Genomic DNA, 13,976 nt, shown 5'->3' with positions numbered 1-13,976 from the left:
AAAAACCTCTCTAGCAATACACACCAATGCATGCCTACAGTTTAATCTGGAGATAAGAGGTGGTCACTTGAAAAAGGGGAGGAACAGAGAAGAAAGGATCAAACAGCCTTTTTACACAATGCGGAGGATTAACCCCTTAGGTTCCACAGTAAGTATAACAAGCATGCTTTACTACATATACAGACTGATTTTACTGCTGTGGGTTTAGTAACACTTTAAGTACATTTCTTGTATCTGTATTATCAATATTTATTATTCCAGCTGCCAGTAATATAGCATTGTGATCCAAATGGAGCATGCATTATTCTGTCATAATTTTGTGGACCTTATCCAAAAGATTTTTTGTACATTATTATTGCAGTCTTAAAAGAGAATTCCTGGTCTGTTCAGTTTCTTTAGATGTCCATTACCAATATCATGCTAGGAATAGTTTCTACTTGCAATCTTTGTAAGTCCACAATGTATTCAGCATGAATACAAGATCAATAAAAGCTTTTCCAGGCTAAATGTAAATGTGTCAGTTATTTGTGAACCTCGGCTGTGCCTCCCAACAGTTTTTAAGTCTAGAAGCCACAATTTAAAACTGCAGTCTGACTAATGAATATAAAGGCATGCAAAGGGTCTATTCACACCATTTCAGTGTGTTAGTGCATGCACATAAATGCACATTATGACACACAAAGGCAGCCTACTTATTTGAATGGGCTGCATAAGGTATCAAAACGCATCAAAAAAGGTGCATGTAACATTTCTGGCATTAATAAGTGGCACCAAATTCAGCAGACTAAATAACAGTGCTTCGCTTCAGTGCATGTACATTACTGCAACGCAATGGAGTAAGTGGGCCTTAAATGTTTCATTAGCATAATGAATAAAGTAAATCTGTGTTCACTACAGTCATTTAATCATGTGCAAGTGAAAATCCTGCTTTTTTTATCCTTTCCATCATACAAGATTGGACACTTAAAGGGAACACCTTCACGTTGCAAAGTGAACCGTCTCTTTTCTTATAGTAAATGAGGTGTACGTTTATTAAGCAGAGATAATTTATCTCATTTCAGTTCTCTGCAGTTCTCAGGGAAAAATCTTCTCTGTCCCCTCTGTTTCTTGGCTGGAGAATCTGGGATGGAGATATTTTAAAGAGATGGCCAGGGAGATCTTCAGATCTCACCTTCATAAACTGGCCACCTCTGTAAAAGTGAATGACAGAAGGGTGTGTCCTGTGATGAGAAGTGAAGAAAATGTTCTCCGCTCCTCACCTCGGCTTCATAAACTGGCACACCTGAGAGATCAGATGTGATCTTCAGGATCTCGGCTTTTCTCTCTTTCTTAAACAGATACCTAAATCCCAATGAATGAAAATGCATAATAATCACTTGAGCTCCAAAAGGTTTTACCCCCTTCACAACCAGACCATTTTTTGCTATTCAGCACTTTGCTACTTTAACTGGCAATTGCGCAGTCATGCAACACTGTAAGCAAATGATATTTTTATCTTTGTTTTCACATAAATAGAGCTTTCTTTTGGTAGTATTTGATCACTACTGGGTTTTTTTTATATTTTATGATATAGATGAAAAAAGACTGAAAATTTTGGGGAAAAAACAATATTTTCTACTTTCTGGTATAAAACATATCCGCTAAAAAATGTAAAAAAAATCAAATTTCTTCATAGATTTAGGCCAAAATATATTTTGCTACATGTCTTTGGTAAAACAAAATCCCACTAAGTGTATATTAATTGGTTTGTGCAAACGTTATAGTGTCTACATACTATGGTATAAATACTTGATTTTACGCAGCTATGACACTATACAAGTAATGGCGGTGATCGGTGACTTTTAGTGGGACTGTGATAGTGGTGTGAGCAATATGGCACTAGCGGACGCTGACTGGGAGGTACACTAACTGACTGACACTGACATCAATAGTGACACTAATACAGTGACCAGTGCTAATACTGCACACTGTCACTGTGCTAACGACACTGGCTAGAAAAGGGTTAACATCTAGGGCAGGGGTGGACTGACAACTCATGGGGCCCCCATGCAGTAAGAGATAATGGGGCCCCCTGTGTCCCCGCCTACACCCACACAACACCCTACCTACATATTGCAGCTCAGCTGCATAGAAGGGGCATTTAAATATTTACTGCAGCAAAGACTGCATGAATGTTCTTTCTGTAGAAGCCACTAGTCACTTTCAGGTTTAAAGATGAGGGTTAAATAGTGTCTGAGATGACTTATATAGTGCAGAATGAGGTAATGTTAAATAGATAATGTACAAAGTAGAGTGTATGACAGTGGGTAGTGTATACAGGGAGAGGAATGCGGAATGTATGGCTGTGGGTAGTATGTGTAGGATGGTGTCAGCGAGTGGTGTCAGTAGTTCTTAATTTTTTTTACAATTTTATGATATTTTTTAAAAATAATGTTTTATTATTTTTATCATTTTTTTCAAAATGCTTTTGGGTGGTCAGTGGATGGTGTCATTAGAGCTATGGTGTAGGTGTCAGAATTTTTTTTATTTTTATTATCTTAATTTTTTTATTATTTTTTACAATTTATTTCTGTATTATTTTTTTCACAATGATTTTGTGGGGGCATTGGACAGTGTTAGTGGGGAGTGAACAGGGAGCACTAGTATATGTTGGGCTGTCATTAGATTAGGATGATAAACAGAACCTGTACCCCCTTATATCGGAAGGAAGGGAATGGATGGAGGGAAGGAAGGAAGGAAGAAAGAAAAGGGAGAGAGAGAAAGAATGGAGGAAGGAAGGGGAGGGAAGGAAGGAGGGGTGGGAGGAAAGAATGAAGGGAGGGGATGAAGGAAGGAAGGGAAGGAAGAAAAGGGAGGGAATGGATGGAGGAAGGAAGGAATGAAGGAAAGAAAGAACATGGATGGAGGAAGCAATGAAGGAAAAGAAAGGAAGGGGCGGGAGGAATAAAAAGGGAGAGAGGGAATGAAGAAAGAGGAGGGAAGGAATGGAGGGGTAGGAGGAAGTAATGAAGGGAGGGGATGGAGGAAGGAAGGGAAAGAAGAAAAGGGAGGGAGGGAATGGATGAAGGAAGGAAGGAAAGAAAATGGATGGAGGAAGGAAAAGGAAGGAAGGGAGGAAGTTAGGAACGGAGGGAGGGAATGGATGGAGGAAGATAGGGGAGGGGAGGAAGGAAGGAAGGAAGGAAGGAAGGAAGGAAGGAAGGAAGGAAGAAAAGGGAAGTAGGGAATGGATGGAGAAAGGAAGGAATGAAGGAAGGAAAGAAAATGGATGGACGAAGTAATGAAGGTAGGAATGGAGGAAGGAAGGACGAAAAGGGAGGGAGGGAATGGATGGAGGAAGGAAGGAAAGAAAATGGATGAAGGAAGGAAAAGGAAGGGAGGAAGTTAGGAAGGGAGAGAGGGAGGGAGGGAATGGATGGAGAAAGAAAGGGGAGGAAGGAAGGAAGGAAGGAAATAGATGGAGGGAGGAAGAAAAGGGAGAGAATAGATGGAGGGAGGAACAAAGGGGAGGGAAAGAAGGAAGGGGAGGGAAGGAAGAGAGGAAGGAAGGAAGGAAGGAAGGAAGGAAGAAAGAAAGAAAGAAAGAGAAAAAGGAAGAAAGAAAGAAAAAAAAGAAAGAAAGAAAGAAAGAAAGAGAAAAAGGAAGAAAGAAAGAAAGAAAGAAAGAAAGAAAGAAAGAAAGAGAAAAAGGAAGAAAGAAAGAGAAAGAAAAAGGAAGAAAGAAAGAAAGAAAGAAGGGAGGGAATGGGTGGAGGAAGGAAGGGGAAGGAAGGAAGGGAAGGAAGAAAAGGGAGGTAGGGAATGGATGCAGAAAGGAAGGAATGAAGGAAGGAAAGAAAATGGATGGACGAAGTAATGAAGGTGGGAAAGGAGGAAGGAAGGAAGAAAAGGGAGGGAATAGATGGAGGGAGGAAGGAAGGAAATGGATGGAGGAAGGAATGAAGGAAAGGGAGGGAAGGAAGCAGGGGAGGGAGGGAGGAAGGAAGGAAGGACATGAAAGGAGGGGAGGGAAGAAAGAATGAAGGGAGGGGATGGAGGAAGGAAGGATTGAAGGAAGGGGAAGGAGGGGGGAAGGAATGATTGAAGGCCGAGGAGGGAGGGAATGAAAAAATGAAGGGAGGGGATAGAGGAAGGAATGAAGGTAAGGAAGAAAAGGGAGGGAGGGAGGGAGGGAGGGAATGGAGGAAGGAAGAAAATGTTTGGAGGAAGGAATGAAGGAAGGGGAGGGAAGGAAGGAGGGGAGGGAGGAAGGAAGGAAGAAAAAGGAGGGAGGAAATGGATGAAGGAAGGAAGGAAAAAAAAGAAGGAAGGAAAAAAGGGGAGGGAGGGAGAGCAAGAGGAAGCAAGGAAGGAAGGAAGGAAGGAAGGAAGGAAGGAAGGGAAATAATAAAGGGAGGGGATGAAGGAAGGGAGGGAGGGAGGAAGGGAAGGAAGGAAAGAAGGGAGGGAAGGAAGTAAGAAAAGAGAGGGAGGGAAGGGAAGGAAGGAATGAAGGAAGATGAGGGAAGGAAAGAAGGAAGGAAGGGAGGAAGGAAGGAAATTAAAGGAGGGGAGGGAGAGAGGGAGGAAAGAATGAAGGGAGGGGATGGAGGAAGGAAGAAAAGGGAGGGAGGGAGGGAATGGATGGAGGAAGCAAGGAATGGATGGAGGAAGGGATGAAGGAAGAGGAGGTAATGAAGGAATGAAGGAAGGATGGAAGAAATGAAGGAGGGGAGGGAGGAAGTAAGGTAGAAAAGGGAATGGATAGAGAAAGGAAGGAAGGGAAGAAGAAAAGGGAGGGAGGGAGGGAGGGAGGGAGGGAGGGAATGGATGGAGGAAGGAAGGAAATTGATAGAGGAAAGAATGAAGGAAAGGGAGGGAAGGAGGGAGGAAGGAAATGAAAGGAAGAAGGGGGACAGGAAGGAAGGAAGGAAATGAAAGGAGGCGATGGAGGAAGGAATGAAGGATTGAAGGAAGTGGAGGGAAGGGGGAAAGAAGGAAAGAATGATTGAAGGACGAGGAGGGAGGGAATGAAAAAATAAAGGGAGGGGATAGAGGAAGTAATAAAGGTAAGGAAGAAAAGGGAGGGAGGGAGGGAGGGAATGGAGGAAGGAAGGAAGGAAGAAAATGGATGGAGGAAGGAATGAAGGAAAGGGAGAAAGGGAGGGAAGGAAGGAGGGGAGGGAGAAAGGAGGAAGAAAAAGGAGGGATGAAATGGATGAAGGAAGAAACGAAGGAAAGAATGGGTTGGATGGAGGAAGGAAAGGAAGGAGAGAGAGAGAGGGGGAGAGAGGGAGGGAGGGAGTGAGGGAGAGAGAGAGAGAACTGACTTGGTACATGCAGAAGCATCATAGAGCTGCCGGCTGATCTGGACAGGGGAGGCAGAGCAGATCTTCTCTCCTCTGCTCTGCCGTGGAGGATGGGGGGAGGGGCTGGACACTGTCAGAAAAGACAAGACATCAGAGACCTGTGAGGGGGGGGGGCTGAGGAGCACAGAGGGGGGGGGGCACAGGAGGAAAATCCGATGCACAGTCAGGGATGATCAGTGCAGGGGAGGGACAGTGACAGCAACGGTCTCCCTGGTTGGATTTCAGCAAGGCAGCTGGAAGTCTCTCTCTCCCTCGGCTTTCAGCTGCTTCATTGAAATCCATTCAGGGAGATCGGTGCTGTCACTGTCCCTCCCACTGCACCGATTACCTCTGACTTTGTTCCTGATACATATCATCCAAGGAGGGGGGGGGGTGCAGGGTGTGTGCAGTGAACATCCCACACCTATGGATGATATGCCTCTCACCTTCCCACTGCCCACCGTCTCCATCACCAGCACAGTGTCCAGACCCTTCATCCGACTCACTGCTACCACCCAAAGTGACAGGTGAGCTACTTCTGGGTCGGGATTTGAGACTGCCTCCTCCTCCGCTCCCCACACTGTCACTGGACAGTGTTCCTCTCACGAGCCCCCTACTGACCCCGGGCCCTCGGGCAATGCCTGAGTGCCCGAATGGTCAGTCCACCACTAATCTAGGGGCAATCAAAGGGTTTACTGTGTGCCTAACAATGTGTAATGTGTGCTGCTTTTGCTTTGCTATCTCAATGCTTTTCAGAGAGAAAAAACAGCCAGATCGCTCTTCCCTGTGTTTTTGTAACTCTGTGTGTGATTGGACAGATTTGATCAGTTGACTTCAGCCAAAATCCTTGGCTGAAATCAGCTGCCAAACTTGTGCTGTTGTTGAATCACATGCTTGGGAAGGCAGGGGGCACACGCATGCACTCTTCCAAACCCATAAGAAACAGCCGATGTACAGGTACATGATTGTGCCTGTATCTGCCGCCCACTCGCAGCACATTTACTGAGCGGTCAGCAGATGGTTAAGCTGTACCAACAAATTAAAAAGGGGACTAAGATTGGGTTATTTTTTACAGTATACGAACAAAGTGGGCTGCTTTTCTACATGGAAGAGATGGAAATAGCAATCAATTTTAATGTATGCTGCAAACCGTTTTTTATTGGATTTTCAACTCTACCAAGTTACCTAGAAGGACAACACCTATGTAGACAGCACTATAGAAGAGGCATACTAATTATTTTCCCCGCTGTAAACACATGGAAAATATACTGTGTAAGTGGCATCTAAAAACCAGATGGAGAAAAAAAATCTGTATTATCCATGTCAGTGTGTCCACAAGGTGCTGTCTACGAATCTTTAAACATGTTCCTAAATCATGCCACTTTCCTTATCTGGTTGGATCAAATGTGACGTTAGAATTAACTCTGCTGTCTATCAATTTAGTCACACATACTGCAATTTTAATTAGTCAGTCTTGCTTCCAGTGCTTGCTTTTATTTGGCTAGTAAAGGTTTTCAAGAAATTGTGTTCTTGTAGTTTTCCACAGAATCCTAACATAATTATGTATTACTTTGCTAAAACAGAAAAGGCTGAATTTAAAGGAGTTATTTTTTTATTTGAAAGTTTGTGAACACCTTCAAGAGAACCTGAACTGTTGAAGCTTTATACAAAAAAAAAACAGAGGACACAGAACTGATCATCATTGTCTGGAAGCTTCCTGCATCTGATTTTTTTCCCCATTATTTCAATAAGAAAGAAAACAGTGGACTGCATTCCATGGACTTTATAGGCACCACACCAAATAATCATAAAATTTTATATTTTCTTTCCAATTGAATTGATTTAAGGACGTGGCATCTTTATATCTGTTAGGGTAACAAGCACTTAATACATCTCCACCCATTGTGATCTTGTTTCCATTTGATACAACGATTCTCCCCATTACTGATTTACCATGCATTGCTCTGGTCTACTTCCCATTACTGACTTACCATGAATTGCTCCGAACTTCTCATTTTTGACTTATTAAGAATTGCTCTGGTCTTCTCTTCATTACTTACTTAACATGCATTGCTCTTATCTTCTCCCCATTACTGACTTAACATGTATTGCTCTTATGCAGGCCATACACGGTTCGTTTATCGGCCGAATTTTCGGCAGAAAAACGAAAAATCGGTCGTTCTGTTGCCATTATTGCTTACGAAAATTGGCCGTTTTTCGTAAATTTTCCAGCATAACCGATAAAAGAAACGAGGAGGAACCGCGAAAATCGGCCCCACTAACGGTGCGAATATCGGCCGATTATTCTTTCTATAAACTAACTGTCTATGGCCTGCATTATCTTCTCCCCATTACTGACTTAACATGCATTGCTCTTATCTTCTCCCCACTACTGACTTAACATGCATTGCTCTTATCTTCTCCCCATTGCTTCCTTAACATGCATTGCTCTGCTGGTGTCTCTTTGAAGGCGGCCATCTTTATAGAGTGCCGCTTTGCTTCCTCACGTCACAGTTTTCCACTGGATTGGTGACCTTATGACTGCTGGGGCAGTTATTGCATTGCTCTGATCTTCTTCACATTACTGATTTACCATGAATTGCTCTGATCTTCTTCTCAATACTGGCTTACCATGAATTGCTCGTCTTCTTCCCATTACTTACTTACCATGAATTGCTCCAGTCTTCTTCCCATTACTGACTTACCATGAATTGCTATGGTCTTCTTCCCATTACTGACTTACCATGAATTGCTCCAGTCTTCTTCCTATTACTGACTTACCTTGAATTACTTTGGTCTTCTTCCCATTACTGACTTACCATGAATTGCTCCAGTCTTCTTCCCATTACTGACTTACCATGAATTGCACCGGTCTTCTTCCCATTACTGACTTACCATGAATTGCTCCGCTCTTCTTCCCATTACTGACTTACCATGAATTACTCCAGTCTTCTTCCCATTACTTACCATGCATTGCTCTGATCTTCTCTCCATTACTGACTTACCATGCATTGCTCTTATCTTCTCCCCATTGTTGACTTAACATGCATTGCTCCGCTGCTGTCTCTGTGGAGGTGGCCATCTTTATAGAGTAGCGCTTTGCTTCCTCATGTCAGAGTTTTCCACTGGATTGGTGATCTAATGGCTAGTGGGGCAGTTATTAAAAAGCAGCAGGAGAGGTGCAGAAAACATAAATCTACAAAATGAATAAAGCAAAAACAGGGAGAATCTTGCACTGCAGCTTTCCCTCCACCAAGGAAATAAAAGTCTTGTGAGACTAGCTGTCAGTGGTAGCAGTTCTTTAGGTGATCTCACACTGGAGAGCTATTACCGTAAAGAACAGGTATGGCTAGACACAGTAATAAGTCAGAAAGTACACTGCTATTTTTCAGGCGGAATTTCAAAAATATTTTTTTTTCAGCATACGGCTTAGCCAAAATTAACAGTTCAGATGTTCCCTAAGGGATAGATAATCCTACATTTTTGAATACTGGTCCACTTTAATAAAACAGATTTGTAGAATATACTTGATCTGGTGATACCAACCCATATGCCTTGTATGTGGCAGGCTGAATTTGATTTTAATTGACTCAGATCTGCAATTTGTCACTGGCAGTCAGATGTTAAAAGGGAAAGGGTATTAAAATGTTTTTCTATTCTTTTGTTCAGTAAATATGAAATTTGGTATATTTATATTTTTTTTATTTATTTGTCTCCATCAAACAGATTGAGCTCTAGTCTTTATTTCACATTGTTATCATTGTATTCGTTTCAGTTGTACTGAACAAAGCTCATTGTAGACAGAATTCATAGGGGGAGATTTACTAAAATAATAAAACCTAGAAGCTGATTGGTTACTTTACACAGCCGCACCAGCTGTAGTATATTTTCCGCATAGATTTTGATTTACTAGCATAGAGATTTTTCACTTTATAAAGTGAATATGCACTGAATTTAGTAAATAAGGTGAAATTGTCTTTCTTTTTGAATATACAGTCATGTCCAAAGGTATACAACAATGATTTTTCTTGTACATGATAAGATGATTAACTGCAGCATTTTAGGTGGCCAGTATCTACTACTTTATTAAGACAGCCACAGAGAGTTATCAGAACAGTGGCTTATCCTTATCAGATGGTCAAGGCTTAAAACAACTAATCAAAGCAAAAATATATAAAACTTAACTCTGGGCAGTTTTGTGTATTCCTCCAAGTATTCTCCAGACTATTAACGACAAGGCATTTATGACACAACTACAGTAAGAGGCTTCCCAGACTTTGCTAAGTACTGTTTATGAGGGTGTTAGATGTTTTACTATCTTCTGCTATCAGAGTTTAATGACTAATAATATGTTCTCTTAACTGACTATGTCCAGTCAATAGTATTTAAATGGAATGTTTTTATGGGATTTTAGATGGCTCTGTTGTGTGTTTTAAGCTGTCTGTATTGTTTTTTTGGTTTTCCATGGGTGACCCCAACTGGTCTGTACCTTTTTAAGGGAGATTTAAAGTCACAGCATACAATTTATTTTATAACATTAGCATTGTAATATCAGTACAAATGGTATTTTTGACAATCCTAATTAAGATAGATTTTCTTTTCATGCTATGATTGCTGCCTGTCTGCTGGCCATCTCTTTCAACAACTTCCTGGATTCCATGCATGTTTTGCAGCTTTTCCTCTGCTCATTCCTTTGGTTAATTTTGATTTTTAATCTTCTTTTTGTACCAATATTTCATACGACTGTTCAGTTGTTTCCTCTTAATTTCTCCAAAGAAGAACATATTGTATATACAGCTGTTTCACTTTCCCTACTGGCAAGTCCCACTGGATATTGCTCATTACAGCCAAGAAGACAATGGTGAGTGATTTCACTGTAATAAGAAATGAAATCACACTAATTAAGTAATCAGCTGCTCGGAAGGAAGCAGAACCATTATCCAAAGACTAGCGTCAGTTGTGAAGAGGCCTGCGGTACACAGAGTTAGCTTTGTACATCAAAAGACTAGCTATAAACACCATTCTTCCTGAAGTGCTCATGGAAAGAATTATGAAGTGGACTAAAAAAAGAGACATTAAATCTATATGTAATACTGTTTTGTAGTTAAAGAATAATGATTAGATATAATGTAAATATGTTAAATAACAACCAGTAAGAAGTGTACATAATTTCTGTTGATTCAATATTGGCATCAATTGCATTAAAATATAAGGATCCATATTAATCAAATTGCTGTGTATGCATGGAATTCTTGGAAATCTTAGTGATTCTTAACAATGTTATAGCACATTTTAAACTCTCCATCATCGATTCTGCAGTAAAATAGTATATAGCTGTTTATTTGTTAATATTCTTTGCCTGCAAAAAAACATTTTTTCTATCAAGGTAATTAGGGTATACACTTTTTTTTGTATCTCCTGGTCATAAAGGTTTAGTACTTTTTCCAGGTATCCTGCTACCATGGCAGCACTAGCAGTTTAGCATGTTCAAGAAATAGAAATGATCTAAACTACATATGTAAAGTTTCTGGAAATGTTGAAGCCATGAGGAAAAAAACATTTTTCTCTGTTTTTTCCAGAAAATATGGAAATTTTCAGAAAAATTGAAACAAATTCAGTGTGGAGTAGTTTTACAAAGTCATTTTGTTATAATGAGAACATGAAATGCAATGTGCTGTATATAAAAGTATTGAAAAAACATGCAGCTTATTCAGTAAATAAACTAAACTTTCTTGGAATGAGAACTTGCTCTTTTATTATGGCCTCGCTCATTGAATTTTGTAAAGTTTTTTTTAATGTCTTTGGGGCACCTCTGGCATGCAAGGATGTGTTTTGTCATCCATGTAGCATTTGGAAAAGAATATTTCTTCTCACAGTATTTGCAAATTGCAGCTTTGCTCTCAGCAGAAATTCCACTTTGGAAATTATTACAAACTGTTGATGTTGGACTCATCATTTTACTGAGAGGAGGAAAAAAACAATTTACTGACCAAACTATTTTAAACATTATGCTGTGATGATGGATAACATTAATAGGAATAATGTAAAGACTCTAAAGATAAAATAATATGTCAGACAAATTTACCATCTTTCCTGTCAATTAGGGTCTGAGAGGAGGACAGAAACTATCATCAACTTTATGCCAACAGTCACCCAACTGTAGGAGGTACAAGATGGAGCCCACAAGTAAACTAAACTAGAGCCTTTCGCCTGCAGTGCCCCCTAGTGGCAGAAATGTATATTTCTCTTTTTGGAGAAATACATTGAGAAGCACAGTGTTATTTGAATTTTATTCCAGGATTTGCTTGTCTTCAGCTGTGGGAATAATTTATAATACTTAAAGTCTTAGAAATCTTTCATTAAGGTATTCATGTTATATACTGTAGTTTGAATACCATACCCTAGATATAATAGTTATCATTGTAAAAGAACATATTCCACACTTTTTTTTCAGTTTTTCTGGGAAAAAAAGAAAAAAACGACTGTGGTAAGAAAACAGAAAAAAAACTTTTTTCCCCAGGCCTTCCCATTTCTAGTCTCAGCTATGATTCATCTCTTCAGAAATTCACTGCAATCAAACTATTCAAGAATTAATCTTTCCCACAGGTGAATTATACAAAGTTGGTGAAACTTAAAGTAGGTGTTTAAACGCAATCACTAAATTACACTATATTGCCAAAAGTATTGGGACACCCCTCCAAATCATGGGATTCCGATGTTTCAATCACCTCCGTGGCCACAGGTGTATAAAATCAAGCACCTAGGCACGCAGACTGCTTTTACAAACATTTGTGAAAGAATGGGTCGTTCTCAGGAGCTCAGTGAATTCAAGCGTGGTACCATGATAGGTTGCCACCTGTGCAGTAAGTCCATCTGTGAAATTTCCTTTCTATTAAATATTCCACAGTCAACTTTTAGTGGTATTATAACAAAGTGGAAGCAACTGGGAACAACAGTAACTCAGCCACGAAGTGGTAGGCCACTTAAAATGAGAGAGCGGGGTCAGCACATGCTGAAGCACACAGTGCACAGAAGTCACCAACTGTCTGCAGAGTCAATAGCTAAAGACCTCCAAACTTTGTGTGGCCTTCAGATTAGCACAATAGAGCATAGAGAGCTTGGCCTTAACCCGATAGAACACCGTTGGAATGAATTAGAGCGGAGACTGCGAGCCAGGCCTTTTCGTCCAGCCTGACCTAACAAATTAACTTCTGGAAGAATGGTCAAACATTCCCATAGACACTCCTAAACGTTGTGGACAGCCTTCCCTGAAGAGTTGAAGCTGGTATAGCTGCAAAGGGTGGGCCAACTTAATATTGAACCCTACAGACTAAGACTGGGATGTCATTAAGTTCATGTGCATGTAAAGGCAGGCGTCCCAATACTTTTGCCAATATAGTGTATCATATAAGCTTTACCATCATCGATTAATTGAAATATTTTTAAATATGGATTTTTCTTAAAAGAATTTCTGGTGATCTTGCCATGGGGGGGGGCTTGTTTAGGCACTTCCTGTTATGAGCTGAGAACTGTCTCTGACTCATGCTCTTGCGTTTCCACCTTGTCACATGCAGTGCCTTGTAGACATGCATCATACAGACATAATTCACACTTTCAGGAAGCCAGACCAGAGCATTAAAGTGCAGTCAATGCTGCATAGATGTAGACTGGAAGTAGCGGAAAGAGGCTAGAGAACGAGAGCATTAAGGTACAGCTAATCTTGCATGCATGTAAACAAGAAGTACCCACAGTGGTTGGAGGAGATCACAAGGACTGAAATACGAAAAATAATGAAAAATTGCAAATTTGTATAATATACTGTGCTTTATTAAACTAAATCATCAGTACATAATTAAGTCAGTGCAGTCAAAACATAATTACATCAGTGCCATGCTTTGCAGCAGTAAATATGGGTCAGCCTAGAGAAGATGCAGAGGGGAAGAGAAGACTGCCTGAAGAGTTCGGCAAACACTAGTATTATAACTAAAGTGGTCCAAAGGAGATGAGGGAGCACAGAGCTCAGAGTTGGGTTTTAAAAATATTCTTATTTTTTTCAAGTCAAACATGCCTCTATACCCCCACTTTTCCTTTATAACTATCAATAAAAAGTTACTAACAGACCTTTGCTTTACATACTGTACTTGTTGTTTAATAATAATACAGTTGGACACTAAAACTATTATTGACATGAAAAGTCTTAAATGGTGTGTCTCCAAAATACGTAGTTTTTGTACTGCAATGGGATGTGCATTTTGTGCTCTTTTATTTTCACTAATGTTATAAATATTATAGACCTGCACCTGGGGCACATTTCCATATGTGGTATGCAGCTTAAGGGATGATATTGCCATCTCCACCTTATCTCTGATATCAAAGGTTAGAATAATGATTCCAAGTCATGCCTGCTCAGCACAAACTAGAACTGTGACTTTATTACATTTTTAAACTCAGCTTGTGTCACTAGCATAAGACTTTAATATTATTTCCTAGTCATTTAAAAGGCATATCATAGAGAGTACCTATCATTCATTTTTATTCCGCCATATAACAAACTACATATCTTGCTTTTTATGTTACAAAAGTGCTTGCTCAACATTTTTATGATTATGATAATAAAAAAAAAATTTCCCTTTGTCCTGTAGGGTTTTT

General features: G+C 40.1%; 1 protein-coding gene across 1 annotated transcript in view; it reads left to right on the top strand.

Moving 5' to 3' along the window:
* Positions 1-13,976, top strand: part of SRRM3 (serine/arginine repetitive matrix 3) — a 571,012-nt gene that overhangs the window by 187,151 nt on the left and 369,885 nt on the right. The gene's annotated exons all lie outside the window — the stretch shown is intronic.

Source organism: Staurois parvus, unplaced genomic scaffold (assembly GCF_062004578.1).
Source record: "Staurois parvus isolate SC_StPar_1 unplaced genomic scaffold, SC_StPar_1.0 ptg000172l, whole genome shotgun sequence".
Taxonomy (NCBI): domain Eukaryota; kingdom Metazoa; phylum Chordata; class Amphibia; order Anura; family Ranidae; genus Staurois; species Staurois parvus.
The sequence above is the reverse complement of the archived record's forward strand: the minus strand, read 5'-3'. Positions and strand labels throughout refer to the sequence as shown.